The sequence below is a fragment of the Dipodomys merriami genome, unplaced genomic scaffold, assembly GCF_024711535.1.
Source record: "Dipodomys merriami isolate MVZ:Mamm:240054 unplaced genomic scaffold, mDipMer1.0.p SCAF_79, whole genome shotgun sequence".
Classification (NCBI taxonomy): domain Eukaryota; kingdom Metazoa; phylum Chordata; class Mammalia; order Rodentia; family Heteromyidae; genus Dipodomys; species Dipodomys merriami.
Genome location: NW_027206390.1, coordinates 6,346,848 through 6,364,977, shown reverse-complemented (window position 1 = coordinate 6,364,977; position 18,130 = coordinate 6,346,848).

The following is an 18,130-nucleotide window of genomic DNA, read 5'->3' as shown; positions in this document are numbered from 1 at the left end:
TCTGAGAGAGTACATAGACTGAGAAGATCTTTCGTTACAAAATATAAGGCAATGTAGTCAGAAAAAACAACTTTTTCCTTCTATTTCATTCCTTTATCATTTCTACCCCAGATGGCTCCCTCATCTATTTATGAACTTGCTACTGGGATAATAAATAAGAATACAAAATTGGAGCATGTGTTTATTTGAATTTCTTTTCTGTATTTTTAAAAATATTTTTGCTCTCTGAAAGCTTATCTGGATTAGATGTATATAATGGTGCAGTTTTATTACTGGTCATGCATTTTAGGTGCTACATGCTGTGATAATTCAGGCCAAATCTTCACAGATCGAAAGGCTTCATTACTCTCATGTGTGGTCCCTGGACTGGAACAATTAAAGACAAGGACTGGTACCTGTACTGCCTCCATGAAGCCTCTTTACCCTGCCAGTTGGGGAGCTACTAATGCTTTTTTGTTTGCTGTTTGTCTGGCTTATGTTATATTTGTCTAGGCTTATGTTCTTGGGCTCAAGTAATTCTTTCTGCCTCTAATTTTTTAATAGCCTAGATTACAGATATACCCTACCATGCCATACCCCATGCAATTATGATGCATCCCATCTTGGGGTCAATGTGGCAAACCCCATTCTGATACTTGGCCCCAAGAGAGACTACTTACTGGTTCTATATATGCATATAGCTTTTCTGTACACATTACAAAAAAGATATGATGTATGATAGCATTTGTAACATTTCTTGTCATGTTTTGGAGTTCCTGCAGTGCAGCATGTATCAGTGGCTTGTCCCATGATGCTGCTGAGCTTGTGCCACTGATGAGAAGCCACACTCTTCTAAGTCTTACTAAAATACATTTTTCACCCTAAAGTGAATGGGCAATTTCTTTTTGGCAAAATTCCTGCTGATTCTCCGGTTTCATGGCTCTTCCACCCACTTGTCCAAAACTGAACCTACTCTAGAGAGGCTAGACCTTTGAAAACTATGGGGAGAAGCTTCCTTGCTAACAGCAAGTGCAGATAAATGTCTTCTAGCTTACTGAATATTGTCTTATCTCATTATGTCTATAGACCTCCAGCTGCTCCAGGACAGTATAAAAAAGACATCCCTCACCTGAGGTTATAACATAGGATACTCAGGGTTCTTGATCACTACTAGGAAACAAGGCTCTCTGTGACCAATCCATTCCTTTGTGACTCACCTAACTCCTCAGAGATAAAGGGTTTAGACCAAAAGCATCTTTAGAGGAAACAGGAAAGTGCTGATATTCAACTCTACCTATCTAAAGGAAGTTGTTATTCACAGGCTTCCTGGGTTCCTGTAAACTTTCCTTGTCTGTTGGGAAAACTTTTTGTATCAGCTTGCCCTTCAATTGTAGACTTGAATAGGTGAGTACAATTGCTTTGCACCTTGTGGAATTAATGCTATTCTTTACTTGTTTTGTGTGGTAATTGTCTAATGACCCTTTTCTGTAGAAGACTTACAGTTTATAAGACTAGATATAATGTTTTTGCTCAACACTATATCTCTAGCTCTCAGCTCGGCCCAATAGTTCATTCTTGCAATCCTAGCCACTCTGGAGTCTGAGATCCGAGAATTACAATTTAAAGCCAGACTGAGCAGGAAAGCCTGTGAGACCCTTATATCTAATTAACTTATGTAAAAGTCAGAAGTGGCTCAAGTAGTAGAGCTTTAGCTTTAAGCAAAATAGCTCAGGGACAGCACCCAGGCCTGGAATTCAAGCTCCAGTACAGCAGATATACCCATGTCCCCCAACCCACAAAACTGTTCAAAATATATTTGTTAAATGATTAATGAATGAATAGCATTGTATGAGTGATAATTGTTTTATGTTCTTTATTTTGAAAGTGGCATATCATAACTTATATTGATATTCAGTAAAATAATTGAATAATCATTCAGAATAAGAGTAGCAAAATAACTTCCATGATTAGTGATTTCTGAATGTAGCTGTAGGTTGAGGTGATAACACATCTCAAAATGTCCAAAATGGAATTAGGTGAACCAGATGAAGGGAAAGCAAGGCAGCCATTTCTGTCTGTCCTGTCTACCAGTCATTAAAAAAAAAAAAAAAAAAAAAAAAACTTCAAAAGCAAGGCAGCCATTTCTGTCTGTCCTGTCTACCAGTCATTAAAAAAAACTTCATGAAAAATAATAACCAATTATCATATACCTTTGATGCCTTATTTTTTAATACAGATTGTTTTGAGGTTTGGAGAACTGGGAAGGCATATATTTGACTTAACAGAAAGAAGAAAAGGAAATCTAAGATCACACATCTCTGATTATTCATCTGTAAGATGTACTATTGAATTACATTGTACTGAGAAATCATTCAGGTGAGCAAGAAAACTAGCTAAGTTAGTTCTTAATACTTATGTCTGGGAAGAAAGATGAGACAGATGAGGGAACCATATATGGCCTAAAATTGGGCTCACCTCAGGGGATACATGATACCCCACAGAGAAGAATAGAAAAAAGATAAGAGCAATAGTACCAGAAGATTATGTTTAACAGATCCTAATAAGGTAAGTGTAGTAGTACATAAAGCACCAAGAGAATAGATTTATAAGATATTGTTTAAAAGCCTGTCCAAATTCTTGAGGACAGAAGAATGGGCAAATTTATAAAGTATTTTGAAGGCATAGTGCTGTAAATTAATATAAAAGTAGGCAATATAAACAGAGTTCTGAATTATTTGCTTGAAATTTGGATCTCTGAAACCTCGGATCTCAAAATCCTTGGGGGTAGGATACACAATTATACCTAGAAAAAGACAATAGATTTCCAAGGAAAATCCTCAAGGAATGGCCAAGAAAAGCCTCAATACTAATAATGTTATTATGATATGATTATATTATATTGTAATATTAATATTAAGTTCTGATATTAATAAAAAATTCTTCTTAAGAGAAAAATGTAAATATAAGCCACGGATTACTGAGGATCTCAACTAACCACCCAATGAGTTTTCATCATTGTGGGAATTCATGGCAGTTAGACGGGAAATAAAACACCCTTGGCTCTGACAACCAAAAAATTTGGAGATACCATAAAATGACCATGTAATGAGGAACCCTAAGAAATTAGCCATACTTGCAATGATATATGGTCAGACAAATGCATATGTAGCTATACTTGAAGACAGTAAAAAAAACTTTACAAATAAGTACACAAGAGAGATTAAAAAACTTTACTAATAAGTACATCAGAAATTTCAGTCATTAATGTACACCAGAAGTATGTCATTAATACATTAGCTGCTTGCTATATGATGCATGATACATCACAGATCTTTAAATATTTATTGTAACTATTTTGACAGCACAAGATAACATTCTGGACAAAGTTAATTCCATTTCAGAGCCCCATACTCTTCACAGTTACCTCTTCAACTCAAGAGAGAAAACACATCAAACTAAAACCTAGGTAAGTTAAACCTATAGATACGTAGACATGAAGTTAATTGCAGGAAAAATAGAGATAATTTTGAAAGAAATTATCCTCAGGGTAACCAACATACAAACATTTAACATGATGGAAACAGGAACAATTGCTTTTTCCAATCCTGGGTATGGCTCAGCACTTTTGTTCCTTATGAGAAATCTATGAATCCTCCTGCTTATAGTGTCAGCAGAAATAACAGAATAAGGTCATGCTTTTCTACCAGTTTCACAGTGAATAATATGATGCTTTACTTCTGCTTTCTCTTCCTTTTTATCCTTCTGCACACCCATCACACCCTTTCTGCCTACCTCTTCCTCCTCCACCTTCTCTTGGGCTACTGAGGATCAAACTCAGGACCTCTCACTTGTGCTAGGCAAATGTTCTACTATCCAGATGTTCTTTTGAAATCATGCATTTGACTTATTCTTATAACTGCTGATAACAAAAAAATCAACTCTAGAAGAAAGACAATAAACTTCAAATCTCATCATGAAGTAGCCAATTGAAGAAATTAGCATTTAAAGGAAAGCTTTACTTTTCAGATAAATATTCTATTTGTATAAAAACATATGTTCTTTTAAGAGTCAGACTTCTTTTGATGATCATCAAAATTAGAGATGTAAGATAAACATTGCTAAAACTTACTAATAATAAGTTTTTATTATTGTGAAAATACCATACAGAGGGGTTACAATTACATGAGCAAGGTAATGAGTACAATTCTTTTTTTTGGGTGGGGGGTCCGGTCATGGGGCCTGAACTCTGGGCCTGGCACTGTCCCTCAGCTCTTCAGCTCACGGCTAGTGCTCTACCACTTGAGCCACAGCACCACTTCCGGCTTTATTCTTTTTGTTTATGTGGTGCTGAGTAATCAAACCCAGGGCCTCATGCATGCAAGGCAAGCTCTTTACCACTAAGCCACCTTCTCAGCCCATGAGTACAATTCTTATTAAGCATTGTTGCCTCCTCCTTACCATCCCTGCCCTCCCATCCCGTGCTCTCGCACCCCCGCCAAAGTTGTAAAATTCATTTTTCGACATAATGTCTTGTACATAATGTCATTGTAAGAAATTCTAAATCCATAACCACCTTAATCTTTCCCCCCAAACTGAGTCAAATTTTATTGGCTTTACCAGGTAATTATTTAACTGTATTTTCCCATTATGTATTTTAAAATTGAAGGATGTGAATAAGTTGCAAATAAAAAAAATGTGCTACTTTCCTATTTTTTTATATTGTATCAATTTACTTCTTAATTCTAAACATTGTAGATCTGAGCTTTCAGAGACTGAGCAGCCATAATAACTAGGATAGAACTAAATGTAGAAGGGTTGACCAAGTCAATAGGATACTTCGATGTATTTTGATAGGCTTCAGTTTTTTAATGTGTTGATTCTTTTACTTATAATATTTTCTTAGCCCTTCCCTTATTCGTTCTTGTTTACTTCCTTTGTTTCTTGTTCCCTCTTTAACTCTGCCAAGTTATACTGCTCTATTTTTGATTCTTGATTCCAAAGATCTGGTTTTACTCCATGCCTCAAAATTTTAAGTTGTACAGAATCAATTGCGCAATATTTACTAAAATCTGTTCCATGTATTAGAAGAAGACAGTGGCTGAAAACACCATTCTCTCCTAATGAAACAATACTCTTATTACAGTCTTTAGACCAATGAGGCTTCTCTTGTATTTCTGAAGACTTGCAGTAAAATACAAGGGAGATTTCTATTTCACTGGTTTTCAGTGCCCTTGCCATGGTATTTTATTTTATTTTTTTTATTTTATTTTTGTGAACATACTGTACAGAGGGGTTACAATTACATGCGCAGGATAATGCGTCCATTTCTTACCAAGCATTGCAGCCTCCTCCTTTGTTTACACTTCACATCCCTTCCCAACCTCCTCCCCACCCCCCCACCCAATCCTCCCACCTCCCACCCCAACACCAACGTTGTAAAGCTCATTTTCGACATGACAACTTGTACTTCTCATTATTGCAACAGGTCCACCTGTATCCTTAAACGACTTGTTTTTCTCCATCTCCTCCACAAGTTATACTGACATCAAATATAGTGAAAGCAGGGGTTATCCTGTGGGGGAGGGACATACAAAGCAACAAAGAAATAATCTTACAAATGCATTAGAAACAAATGCATGAAAGAAAAAAAAACATTAAAATACATATCTAAGGGTTCATTTTCCTAACATCACATTATCTGACCTTTTCCGCTTGACTCATATATATACTAGATATTGCAAATAAGGGAAACCATGGGACCTATGTTTCTTTGTGCCTGGCTTGCTTCACTTAATATAATTTTCCCAAGTTTTTCCATTTCCTAACAAATGGGGCAATGTCATTCTTTCTGATGGAGGCATAGAATTCCATTGTTTATATATACTACATTTTCTTGATCTTTTCATCTACTGAGAGACATCTGGGTTGGTTCCATATATGAGCTATGGTAAATAATGCTGCAATAAACATAGTTGTGCTGGTAGCTTTAGTGTGGTCTTGTTTGTAAACATTTGGGTAAATGCCCAAAAGTGGGATTGCTGGATCATAGGGGAGCTCTATGTGAAGTCTTTTGAGGAACCTCCATACTACTTTCCAAAGTGGTTGAACAAGTTTACATTCCCACCAACAATGAAGTAAGGATCCCTTCTGTCCACATCCCTTCTAGCATCTGTTGTTGTTAGAGTTCTTGATTTTTGCCATTCTAACTGGAGTGAGGTGGTATCTCAATGTTGTTTGATGTGCATTTCTTTTATGGCTAGGGATGTTGAGCATTTCTTCATGTGTCTATTGGCCATCCTTCTTTCCTCTTCAGAGAAGTTTCTCTTAAGTCTTTAGCCCACTTATTTATTGGACAGTTGTTTCTTTGAGGATTTGTTGTGGGGGTTTAATTTGTTGAGTTCCAAGTACATTTTAGATATGAGACCCTTGTCTGTTGTATGGCTAGTGAAGACCTTCTCCCAATCCGTGGGCTTTCTATTGATCTTGCTAGCTATGTCCTTTGCCATGCAGAAGCTCTGCAACTTCATGCAATCCCATTTGTCCAACCTTTCTTTGATTTGTTGTGTTTCCGGGTCTCTATTCAGAAAATTTTGGCCTGCTTTCTTCAAGGAAATAGAAGAGGCAATCCAAAAATTCATATGGAACAATAAAAGACCCCGAGTAGAAAAAACGCTCCTCAACGGAAAGAACACTGCTGGAGGAATATCAATACTAAATTTCAAACTCTACTATAAAGACATAGTAATCAAAACAGCTTGGTATTGGCATAAGAATAGACCTCAGGACCAATAAAATAGAATTGAAAACCCAGAAATGAACCTACAGACCTATAGCCATCTAATCTTTGAAAAGGGAGCTAAAAAAATAGAATGGAAGAAAGACAGCCTCTTCAGTAAATGCTGCTGGCAAAATTGGTTAACTACTTGTAGAAAACTAAAGCTAGATCCTTATATATCACCCTACACCAGAATCAATTCCAAATGGACCAAAGACCTCGAAGTCAAAGCAGACACTCTGAAATCATTACAGGATGGAATAGGAGAAACCCTAGGTCTCCTTGGCTCATGCCGAAATTTTCTGAATTGCCATGGTATTTTCATGCACTGAAAAACTGCAGAGAACCCATGTCCAGAATTCCTTCCCAGCCAACTCTTGGAAACTTTCACCTTAAAACCAGTGTTCAGATGCCTCAAATATCTATCTTTAAGTCCCCTTTTTCAAAGGAAAGTCAATTGAAAGTTGCTATATTATCATCATTTAAAGTATTTTTTCTCTGGAAATACTAGGATTTGAAATCAAGTCTTTGACATGGTAGTCAATTACTCTCTCTTTTTTTTTTGGTCCGGTTGTGCGGCCTGAACTCTGGGCCTGGGAGCTGTTCCTCAGCTCTTCAGCTCAAGGCTAGCGCTTTACCACTTGAGCCACAGTGCCACTTCCGGATTTTTTTCTTTTTGCTTATGTGGTGCTGAAGAATCAAACCCAGGGCCTCAGGCATGCAAGGCAAGTGCTTTACCACTGAGCCACCTTCCCAGCCCCCTCAATTACTCTCTTATGAGCACAGAAGTGCTTGTGAGTTTTGAGATAAAAATATCTGCTTTTGGCATGAGCCAGCATAGGCTGTAATCCTCCTGTTCTTTGTGTGTGTGTGTGTGTGTGTGTGTGTGTGTGTGTGTGTGTGTGTGTGTGTGTGTGTGTGTGTGTGTGTGTGTGTGTTTGTGTGTGTGTCTATGTGCCCTAGCTGAGATGATAGGTGTGCACCTCTACACTCTTTCTGGTTGAGAATAGGGTCTTGTAAAGTTCTGTCTCATATTGACCTTGAACAATGATCTTCCTCAGTCTAATGAGTAGGGATTGCAGATGTGAATCACCATGCCTACCTTTTCTTTTCTTTTTAAAAATGCCTTGATGATTGTACTGTTTTATTATGCCCATTGGAAACATTATGTGACAAATTCTATTCAGTTACTGATTCATCTTACTCATTTAGGTTTTGAAATTTCAATATCATTTCCTATAACAATAGATGGCAACATTTTGCATTAAGATTACAGACATTCTGTTTTTTTTCTTGTGTTTTGCAGCATGAACTGCCCTTACTCAACCCTATGCTAACAAAGTAGGTAGCAGAACTCAAAACGCAAGCAAGCAAAAGAATACTGAGTGAAATCCACTTTGAGTGAAATGCATCAATATAGCATTTTTGAATGAGAAAATAGCAAGCAAGTTTAAATCAACTAATTTGTAGAGATTACCTTTGTCTCACTGCATTTGCATTCTTTTCATATTGTCATTCTGCACCATAGTTTGAGGAACTGTAACAATTTAGAAAATGAGTCAAGTTAGATTAAATTGCACTAAATGATACCAGGAGGAAATCAACTGTTGTGTTGGGAATGTTTTGATATCTTCCTCTTACATTTCTATTTCCCTAAGAAAGGAAGACAAACTTCAGATCTATCATTGGATTCTTTCCAAACTATAACCATAACTTTTGCTTATATATCTTCAGAATTGTATTCTTGGAAGATGTATGGTGAATCTGAATTTGACAGTGTTAATCTCCACCTCTCAAGATACAGGCTTCAGTATAGTAGTACTTGTTTATTGTTTATGTCTAGGTTAATCAAAGCCTTTTTTCTCTATTTTACCTCTCTTATTCCCAAATATCTATTGATACTTGATATATTTATATAGACATATTGTTATCAAATATTTAAAACATGCATAAGACATTGTTGAGCTATTTTTGGGAATTTGAGCTAATATACATACTATTGTGAGGATAATAATATATCAATAACCTATTGATACTTCTACTCCACTTCCCAATTTTCCCAAGCACTAGTCATGTTTATACATGAACATATTTCATGATCTTTGAGATCCAAACACAGTATTGTATTGTCCTGCTGTCATGCAGTAGGTACATAGAAAATGTTAATGGAATAAATTTATTTGGTACATGTTTTGTATAAGGCTCTGCTTTGAGAGCTGGAAGCTTTCTTTTGGAAATAAAGTGAGGCTGGGCACTGGTGGCTCACACCTGTAATCCTAGTTACTCAGGAGGCTGAGATCTGAGGATCACGGTTCAAAGCCAACCCAGGCAGGAAAGGCCATAAGACTCTTATCTCCAATAAACCACTCAGAAAACTGGAAGTGGCCCTGTGCATCAAGTGTTAAGAGTGCTAACCTTGAACTGAAGAGCTGAGGGACAGCATCCAAGCCCCATGACCAACAACAACAACAAAAAGAATGGAAATAAAGTAAGACTAAGAAGGTGATTGGGTCCTGGCTTCAATGAGCATATTTAAAAAACATGATGACCATTTACACTTTTAGTTGTCACGAGAGAGGAGGGGGGAGAAGTGTAAGAATTCTAGCCTCAAATTTAAAAAGGAGATATGTAAATTTAAAAAGTAGAGGGCTTGACTGTGTGGTGAAAGATGGAGTGAGCTGTTTGAGAAGATTGTGCTCAGTTCCTGTAAAAGTAAAATGCTAGTTATGGATGTTTATTTTCCTTTTATGTTGAGGCAGGAGACAAGAACTTAGAATAGGAATATATAAATGCTTGTGGAGGCTTTTAATATTGAATAATTAGCAGCAAATATATTTCTGCTCATATATCTACCTATCTAGCTATTTATCATCTATCTACATAAATATATACGTAGACTATCATTGTATGTCTGAATGTCATGATAAAAAGTATTGTAATATTCAATCACCTACTAGCTAGTTTATATGTTTCTTCACTTTTTAAGTTATGAATTAGCATGGTAAACATCATCTTAGCTTATCAATTGCCTCTCTTTTATTGTTTTGTTACAGCCAGTGGGTTGAAGGGTACTAGTATTTTTAGTGCTTTTTGTATATATTTTCAAAAGGTCTTTTTGACAATTTATATTACTCTGAGTATAATATATGATGTTATTTGACTGAAACAAGTTTTGTTTTGCCTTTTGTGCCTGTATTGTGTATTGCCACAGCCCCTCTTCTGGTTTTTTATTATTTATTTACACATAAGGCTCAAGGATCTTCTTGCTTGGATTGTCTTTGAACTAAGTGCCTCAGATATCAAGCTGAGTAGCTCGGATTAGAGGTGTGAGTCACTACTACCAGCCTAGGAAGATTTCTTTTTAGTGAGTTTTGAGACATTTGTGTGTGTGTGTGTGTGTGTGTGTGTGTGTGTGTGTGTGTGTGTGTGTGTGTGTGTGTGTGTGTGTGTGTGTGTGTCTGTTGGTACAGGGCTTGAACAATGGGGTCTGGGCACTATTTTTGAACTCTTTTTGCTTGGGGCTAGTGCTCTACCACTTGAGCCAGAACTTTTATTTCTGACATTTTGGTGATTAATTAGAGGTGAAAATCTCATGGATTTTCCTGCCCAGATTGGCTTCAATACTCAAATCCTCCTAAGAAGCTAGAGTTACAGTTGTAGCCACTGGCACCCAGCTAATTTTTTTTTGTTTTTTATATTTTGATTATCTTCAAGTAGTTGTACAAAGGGTTTATCTGTCAATGTACCAGTTTATAAGTACAAAGTATCTTACTCAATATCAATCCTATCATCATTCTACCAACTCCCTCTCACCAACCCAAGCCATTTCTTCAACTTTCCTCATTTCATAGGATATGCATTGAATATTATCACTGCATACTGCCATTACTACCCACTCTTCATTCATTTAAACTCCTCCCCTTTACTTTCCCCTGTTATATTTCAATTTCCAGCTTCATTTTGTTGAGCTACAACTCTGCATCTGAAAGCTTAAAAATATTTTTACAACATATATTACCTATCAAATATGTTGCAGATTATTTTTTTACAAATATGTTATTCTAGTTTTTGTTAGTGATATATACCAACATACTATCTTATGCCAAAATTAGTCCATCTTTTTTCTTGTTTCTGATATTTACATTTTGCTTTAAAGTTACTCCCTGACTCCACAGTTAGAAAACATAATCTCTGTTTCCTCCATATACATTCATAATTTCATTTAAATAACATCAATTTATTTATATTTAAGCTCTAAAATGCTGATGTAATGGCACTACCTTCCCTATTATTTTCATCGAGATAATAATAGTTTTATTTTATTTTTTGTGCTAGTACTTGGGTTTGAAGTCAGGAACTTGCTTTTCTTACTTGGCTTTTTGTTAAAGGCTTGAGGTCTACCTCTTGTATCACACCTTCACTTGTGGCTATTTTCTGCCTAATTGGCAATGAAAACAAGCAGATAGACAAGGTTGGCCCATATAATGCTGTACTATAAGTAAGCATATAGGAGATAAATAGTGTAAATGGGATCATTTTTCTTGGTCTTGTTTGAATATTTTCAGTTCTTTACATAATACGTTATGGCTTACATCTTTGCTGTTTTTGTATCATATTGCAGACTATTTATGTGCTGCTGCTATCTTTTGATGGAATTACTTGTACTTTATGAATAGAAAGGAAGTTTTAGAGGGTGCCTTCTTAGAATGAAAATGTAAATGTAAGCCATCTTTCTAGAGATGGTGTTTTGTGTCCTTTTCTTAAATATCTGTAAAGCTTCCCCAATGCTTTGTCTTTAATCAACTTGTCATGAAAAAATATCCAGGCCTTTGTTACCTATAGAAATCTCGGGCTGTCGTTAATGATTTCTCAAAGACACAGTATTAGTATTAGCCAGCAAAAAGTCCGTAAGACTCTAATCTTCAGAAGACCGGAATTGACCTTGTTTCCAGTGGTAGAATTTTGAAGAGACAACACCCAAGCACAAAGTTCAAGCCCCACAACCGACATAAAATAATAAAATCCGAAGTGTAGCCAGGTGCTAGTGGCGCACTCATGAACAGTCCTCAAAACCTGGAATTAGAGATGTAGCTCAAAGTGGTAGACCACTATCTTCGAAATAAAGAGCTCAGTGACAGCACCCAGGCTGAGTCCAAGCTTCATGACATCAGTGATGAAGAACAACAATCCAAAGACAAAACTAAAACCACAAACAAAAAAACCCATTAAAGTGTACACAGAGTCATTTTCAAAACAACACAAAGACATGAAGTTTCATGTGCTTTCATTTAAAGTGTTGTAGTATGTGGGTTATGTTTAGATCTATGAGGTTTTTTTTTTTTTAATTGTATTTTATTTTATTTGAGAACATACTGTACAGAGGGGCTACAATTACATGGGCAGGATAATGCATACATTTCTTACCAAGCATTGCAGCCTCCTCCTTTGTTTACCCTTCACTTCCTTTCCCCGCCTCCCCCCTCCCCCCACCCAATTTTACCCCCCTCCCCCACCCAATTATACCCCCTCCCCCCCACACCGACATTGTAAAGCTGGTTTTGACATGACATTTTGTACTTCTCATTGTTGCAACAGGTCCACCTGAATCCTTAAACGACTTGTTTGTCCCCATCTCCTCCACATGTTATACTGACATCAAATATAGTGAAAGCAGGGGTTACACTGTGGGGGAGGGACATACAAAGCAACAAAGAAATAATCTTATAAATGCGTTAGAAACACATGCATGAAAGAAACGAAAACATTAAAATACATATTTAAGTGTTCATTTTCCTAACATCACATTATCTGACCTTTTCCGCTTGACTCATACCTATACTAGATATTGCAAATAAGGGAAACCATGGGACCTATGCTTCTTTGGGCCTGGCTTACTTCACTTAATATAATTTTTTCCAAACCTTTCCATTTCCTAACAAATGGGGAAATGTCATTCTTTCTGATGGAGGCATAGAATTCCATTGTGTATATATACCACATTTTCTTGATCCATTCATTTACTGAGGGGCATCTGGGTTGGTTCCATATCTTAGCTATGGTAAATAATGCTGCAATAAACATAGTTGTGCTGGTAGCTTTAGTGTGGTCTTGTTTGTAAACATTTGGGTAAATGCCCAAAAGTGGGATTGCTGGATCATAGGGGAGCTCTATGTGAAGTCTTTTGAGGAACCTCCATACTGCTTTCCAAAGTGGTTGAACAAGTTTACATTCCCACCAACAATGAAGTAAGGTTCCTTTCTGTCCACATCCCCTCCAGCATCTGTTGTTGTTAGAGTTCTTGATTTTTGCTGTTCTAACTGGAGTGAGGTGATATCTCAATGTTGTTTTGATTTGCATTTCTTTTATGGCTAGGGATGTTGAACATTTCTTCATGTGTCTATTGGCCATCCTTCTTTCTTCTTCAGAGAAGCTTCTCTTTAAGTCTTTCGCCCACTTATTTATTGGGCAGTTGTTTCTTTGAGGATTTGTTGTTGGAGGGTTTAATTTTTTGAGTTCCAAGTATATTTTAGATATGAGACCCTTGTCCGTTGTATGGCTAGTAAAGATCTTCTCCCAATCCGTGGGCTTTCTATTGATCTTGCCAGCTATGTCATTTGCCCTGCAGAAGCTCTGCAATCTTATGCAATCCCATTTGTCCAACCTTTCTTTGATTTGTTGTGCTTCCGGGTCTCTATTCAGAAAATTTCGACCTGAGCCAAGGAGACCTAGGGTTTCTCCTATTCCATCCTGTAATGTTTTCAGAGTGTCTGCTTTGAGTTCAAGGTCTTTGAACCATTTGGAGTTGATTCGGGTGCAGGGTGATATATAAGGATCTAGCTTTATTTTTCTACATGTAGTTAACCAATTTTGCCAGCACCATTTACTGAAGAGGCTGTCTTTCTTCCATTCTATTGTTTTAGCTTCCTTATCGAAGATTAGATGGCTATAGGTCTGTAGGTTCATTTCTGGGTTTTCAATTCTATTCCATTGGTCCTCAGGTCTGTTCTTATGCCAATACCAAGCTGTTTTGATTACTATGGCTTCATAGTAGAGTTTAAATTTGGTATTGATATTCCTCCAGCAGTGTTCTTTCCATTGAGGAGCGTTTTTGCTATTCGGGGTCTTTTATTGTTCCATATGAATTTTTGGATTGCCTCCTCTATTTCCTTGAAGAATGAGGGTGGAATTTTGATAGGTATCGCGTTGAATTTGTAGATAGCCTTGGGAAGTATTGCCATTTTCACGATGTTAATCTTGCCAATCCAGGAGCATGGGAGGTTTTGCCATTTTTTAAGTTCTGTGTTGATTTCCTTTTTCAAGATTTTAAAGTTTTCATCATAGAGGTCCTTCACTTCTTTGGTTAAGTTAATTCCTAGGTATTTTATTTTTTGTGGGGCTATTACAAATGGAGTTGCTTTCCTAATTTCAGCCACACTTTTCTCATTGTTGGCATATAGAAAAGCCATTGATTTTGGGGGGTTAATTTTATAACCTGCTACTTTGCCAAAGTTTTGAATCAGCTTGAGTAATTTGGGAGTGGAGTCTATGGGATTCTTTAAATACAAGATCATGTCATCTGCAAAGAGGGAGAGTTTTATTTTTTCTTTCCCTATTTGGATCCCCTTTATGTCTGCATCTTGTCTTATTGTTGTAGCTAGGCATTCTAATACTAGATTGAAGAGAATTGGAGAGAGTGGATATCCTTGTCTTGTTCCTGAGTTAAGAGGAAATGGCTTTAGTTTTTCACCATTGAGTATAATGCTGGCTGTAGGTTTGTCATATACAGCCTTTATTGTATTGAGGAATGTTCCATGGATTCCTAATTTTTGCAGAACCTTCATCATAAAGGGGTGTTGGATCTTGTCAAATGCTTTTTCTGCATCTATTGAGATAACCATGTGGTTCTTATTCTTGCTCCTGTTGATGTGATGAATAATATTAATTGATTTGCGTATATTGAACCAGCTTTGCATCCCTGAAATGAATCCTGTTTGATCATGGTGTATGATTTTTTGGATGAATTGTTGAAGTCGATTGGCCAAAATTTTGTTGAGAAGTTTTGCATCAATGTTCATCAAAGAAATGGGTCTATAGTTCTCTTTCTTTGATGAGTCCCTGCCTGGTTTTGGCATGAGGGTTATGATGGCTTCATAGAATGTGTTCGGTAGTGAGCTTTCTCTTTCAATTTCATTGAAGAGTTGGAGGAGTATTGGTGTGAGCTCTGCTTTGAAGGCCTTGTAAAACTCCGCTGTAAAACCATCTGGTCCTGGACTTTTCTTAGCTGGGAGGTCTCTTATTGCTGTTTCTATTTCAATGCTTCATATGGGCCTGTTAAGCTGGTTTAACTCATCTTGGTTTAGTTTTGGCATGTCAATATTTGCTAGGAAAAGGTCCATTTCTGTCAAGTTCTCAAACTTATTAGCATAAAGTTTTGAGAAGTATTCCCTTATAATGTTCTGAATCTTGGTTGTTTCCGTGGTGATGTTTCCATTCTCATCTCTGAGTTTATTAATTTGGGTGTGTTCTCTCCTTTTTCTGATAAGGTTTGCTAAGGGTCTGTCAATTTTGTTAAGTTTTTCGAAGAACCAACTCTTTGTTTTGTTGATTCTTTCTATAGTTTTTTTGGATTCTAATTCATTTAATTCTGATTTAATTTTGATTATTTCTTTCCGTCTAATGGATTGGGGTTTATCTTGCTGCTCTTTTTCAAGGAGGTTTAGATGTGTCATTAAATTGTTAGTTTCCGATCTCTCCAATTTGTTGATGTAGGAGCTCAGAGCTATAAACTTGCCTCTGAGTACTGCCTTTGCTGTGTCCCAGAGGAGCTGGTAATTTGTGTGTTCATTTTTGTTGAATAGCATGAACATTTGAATTTCCTTTCTAATCTCTTCCATGACCCACTCATGATTCAGCAGGGTGTTGTTCAGCATCCATGTGATACCGGACTTTCTTTGGTGACTTTTGGTGTTGAGTTCTAATTTTATTCCCTTGTGGTCAGAGAGAATGCAAGGTATAACTTCAATGTTTCTGAATTTAGACAAGTTTGCTTTGTAGCCTAAAATGTGGTCTATTTTAGAAAACGTTCCATGTGCTGCTGAGAAGAACGTGTATTCTGATGCTGCTGGGTGAAATGTTCGGTAAATGTCTGTTAAGTCTAGTTGATCTATGCAGCTGTTTAGATCTGCGGTTTCTCTGTTGAGTTTTTGCCAAGTTGATCTATCTAGTGGGGAGAGTGGTGTGTTAAAATCCCCAACAATTAATGTCTTTGGATCTATATGGGATTTGAGGGAAAGTAGTGTTTCTTTGATAAATTTGGGTGCTCCATTGTTTGGCGAATAGATATTTAGAATTGTAATATCCTCCTGAAGGAGAGATCCTTTAATTAGTATGTAGCGACCTTCTTTATCTCTTCTCACGAATTTTAATTTGAAGTCTATTTTATCTGATATTAGGATTGCAACTCCCGCCTGTTTATGAGGGCCGTTTGCTTGGTAGATTTTGTTCCAGCCTTTAACCTTGAAAATATGTTTGTTTTTACAGGCGAGATGTGACTCCTGCAGGCAGCAGATAGAAGGGTCTTGTTTTTTAATCCAACTAGACAGTCTATGTCGCTTAATTGGAGAGTTCAGTCCGTTAAGGTTAAGAGATAGGACTGAGAGGTATTTGGGAGTTCCTGCCATGTTATCCACCTTCTTGGGGACTGTGAAAACTGGGTTCTTCCTAAGGTTCTTGGATTCTCAGTTTGGGTGCAGTTTCTTGGCCTTTGTTGCGTTCTTGTTCGTTTTCTATGTGTAGGACATCTTTAAGAATCTTTTGCAGGGCTGGTTTGGTGGAGATGTATTGTTTCAATTTTTCTTTGCTATGGAAGGTTTTTATTTGGCCTTCAGTTATGAAGGAGAGTTTAGCTGGGCACAGCATTCTTGGTTGATAGTTGTTTGTTTTTAGGGCATGGCACACGTCATTCCAGGCTCTTCTTGCTTTGATTGTCTCTGCTGAGAAATCTGAGGTAATTCTAATTGGTTTCCCTTTATAGGTGATTAACCTTTTCTCCTTGACAGCTTTAAGGATCTTTTCCTTGGTCTGGGTTGATCCTGTTTGGATTATAATGTGACGGTGGGATGTCCTATTCTGGTCTGGTCTATTTGGGGTTCTAAAAGCTTCTTGTATCTGAATAGGCCTATCTTTTTGTATGTTTGGGAAGTTCTCTGCTAGGATCCTGTTAAACAAATTTCCTAGACCATTAACTTCTGTTTCTAGGTGCTCCTCTACACCCATTATCCTTAGATTGGGCCTTCTGATGGTGTCTTCCAGGTGTTGGATAGACCTATCATATTTCTTGGACTTGTCTTGGATGGTTGTATGTTCTTTCTCTATAATATCTAGGCTGTCTTCAATCCCTGAGATTCGATCTTCTGCATGGTCTAACCTGCTATCAAGACTCTCTACTTTGTTTTTTATTTCTTTTCCTTCTAATTGGTCAGCTTTGATGGCTTCAAGTTCTTTGTTGAAGCTCTGTTTTAGGTCTTGTATGATTTTCTTTACTTCCTTAATTTGGTGTTCAGTGTTTGTTCTCAAATCACTTAGTTGATTGGTTATGGTTTCTTTGGACTCCCATTCCTTCTGTTGGGTTCCATTCAGCATTCCCTTTGTGGTCTCCCTGACTTCCTTCAGCTCTTTGTTAATGGATTCCATGAATGCCTTTAGTGATCTTTGTGTATTCTCTACCTGGTCTCTTAATTCGTGAATTACTCTTTGATTAGTTTCCTCCCTTCTGTGGGATTCCTGCAGTTCTCTTTGAGTGTTCTCTGCCTGCTCACGCCATTCCTCCCTTTCTCTTTGAGTATTCTCAAGTTGTTCACGCAAATCCTGTATCAGTTTTTGAGAAGCTTCCTCACGCTTATGATATTCCTGTATAAACTTCTGGGATGCCTCCTCTCTCTCCCTATCACACTCATACAGAGTCCTTTGTACATTGTCAAACTTCTCATTTATCATGTTTGCTATTAGTGTTTGTAGAGCTATTTGGGAACTCTCCTCTGGATTATTCTTTATCTGTTCTAATCCCTGATTATCCAGGTTGGGAATTGAGATACCCGAATTTGCCATTTTTCTTGTGTTTTTCCGGCTTACTCGGCCCATTTGAGATAAAGATTGCACCAGTTTTGTGCTAGAACAATATCTTAAGGCAACCATCAACCAAAGTTTGCATTTGTACAGTCAATAGTCTACAGATACAATCTAGTTCAACAGATACATCTATTCAACATCAAACGACTATATGTTAAAGGACTTCGAACCGCAGAAAAGAATTTGGAAAACCAGAAATTATTAGGATTAGGGAGAGATGTGGGTAAAAAATAGGAATAGATTGGTGTG